A 2,373-nucleotide genomic window follows, 5' to 3' on the forward strand; every position below is an offset into this window, starting at 1 on the left:
ATATGAGCTTCAGGGGACAGGTCTGGCGTGATATCAACCCCCAGGTCTTTCTCTCTCTCTGACTCTTGAAGTATTTCATCTCCCAAATGGTACCTTGTATCTGGTCTCCTGCTCCCTACACCTATCTTCATTACATTACATTTGCTTGGGTTAAACTCTACCAACCATTTGTTCGACCATTCCTGCAGCTTGTCCAGGTCTTCTTGAAGCCTCAAGCTGTCCTCCTCTGTCTCATTCCTTCTCATAATTTTGGCGTCGTCAGCAAACATTGAGAGGAATGAGTCTATACCCTCTGGAAGATCATTTACGTATATCAGAAACAGGATAGGTCCGGGTATAGAGCCCTGTGGGACTCCACTGGTGACTTCACGCCAATCTGAAGTCTCACCCCTCACTGTAACTCTCTGCTTCCCATTGCTTAGGTACTCCCTTATCCACTGGAGCACCTTACCAGTTACTCCTGCCTGTTTCTCCAGCTTATGCGTCAACCTTTTATGGGGTACTGTGTCAAAGGCCTTCCGACAGTCCAAAAAAATGCAGTCCGCCCATCCATCTCTTTCTTGCATAATTTTTGTCACCTAATCGTAGAATTCTATTAAGCCTGTAAGGGAAGATTTACCCTCCCTGAACCCATGTTGTCACGAAGTCCCTTCTCTCCAGATGTGTTACAAGGTTTTTTCTCACGATCTTCTCCATTACCTTGCATGGTGTGTGTTTGTAATTACCTAAGTGTAGTTACAGGATGAGAGCTACGGTCGTGGTGTCCCGTCTACTCAGCACTCTTTGTCATATAACGCTTTGAAACTACGTGTGTGTGTGTGTGTGTGTGTGTGTGTGTGTGTGTGTGTGTGTGTGTGTGTGTGTGGGTGTGTGTGTGTGTGTGTGTGTGTGTGTGTGTGTGTGTGTGTGTGTGTGTGTGTGTGTGTGCAAAACAAAATCAGTTGTTTGATTGACAGTTGAGAAGCGGGTCCAAAGAGCCAGAGCTCAACCCTCGCAAGCACAACTAGGTGAGTACACACACACACACACACACACACACACACACACACACACACACACACACACACACACACACACACACACACACACACACACACACACACGCCACATTACAACTACTCAGTAACATCATGCATATCTACGCAAAATATAAAACAAAAAATGAAAAACATTGAGAGCACCAGCGAGAGATTCTGACACACACACTCACAGAGCCAGCCAAACACGCATTAACCAATTAACTACCCAACTACTCCCAGTCACGCCCGAAACAACGCTCTCAGCATACCAAACGCGAGCTTAGCAGAATCACAAACAAATTATTCCCCCCCTCTCCTCCTTCTTGCTTAAATCTTTTGTTTACATTTTGTCCCTCCGTTTTCTTTGATCCGTCGGATGTGAGGCGGGAGACGTCCGCTCCCGCCCCAGTTCCTTGTCATCGCCCTGGCACAGGAAGCCAGTCTTTGTCCACTCTTATCTGCCCTGGAGTTTTGGTATATGTATTTTTTTATTGCAAATAAAGCGTGTGCAGGAGCTGGGACGTGAGGCTTCAATGGCTAGTGATTCTTAAGACCTTCCTGTTCCCCTGCCACACCCTATCCCGCTGTGGGTGTGTGCTCACCTAGTTGTGTTGTGTTTTGCGGGGGTTTGAGCTTTGCTCTTTCGGCCCGCCTCTCAACTGTCAATCAACTGTTTACTAACTTTTTTTTTTCCCCACACCACACACACCCCAGGAAGCAGCCCGTGACAGCTGACTAACTCCCAGGTACCTATTTACTGCTAGGTAACAGGGGCACTTAGGGTGAAAGAAACTTTGCCCATTTGTTTCTGCCTCGTGCGGGAATCGAACCCGCGCCACAGAATTACGAGTCCTTCGCGCTATCCACCAGGCTACGAGGCCCCCCCCTAGGTGTGTGCTCACCTAGTTGTACTTGTTGGGGGGGGGGGTTGAGCTTCGACACGCTGCTGCGCCTCTCAACTGCCAATCATTTGTTGATCTGTATCATTTGTATGTGTGTATTTATAATCCGTGCCTACAGGATCGACCTGTTAGCTCTTGGACCCCGGCATTCAACCGTCGGTTGTCTAATGTATTGGCTTCCGACCTGCAGCCCCAGCATGGAGTCCGACCTGCAGCCCCAGCATGGAGTCCGACCTGCAGCCCCAGCATGGAGTCCGACCTGCAGCCCCAGCATGGAGTCCGACCTGCAGCCCCAGCATGGAGTCCGACCTGCAGCCCCAGCATGGAGTCCGACCTGCAGCCCCAGCATGGAGTCCGACCTGCAGCCCCAGCATGGAGTCCGACCTGCAGCCCCAGCATGGAGTCCGACCTGCAGCCCCAGCATGGAGTCCGACCTGCAGCCCCAGCATGGA

The sequence above is a fragment of the Procambarus clarkii genome, chromosome 16 (assembly GCF_040958095.1).
Source record: "Procambarus clarkii isolate CNS0578487 chromosome 16, FALCON_Pclarkii_2.0, whole genome shotgun sequence".
Taxonomy (NCBI): domain Eukaryota; kingdom Metazoa; phylum Arthropoda; class Malacostraca; order Decapoda; family Cambaridae; genus Procambarus; species Procambarus clarkii.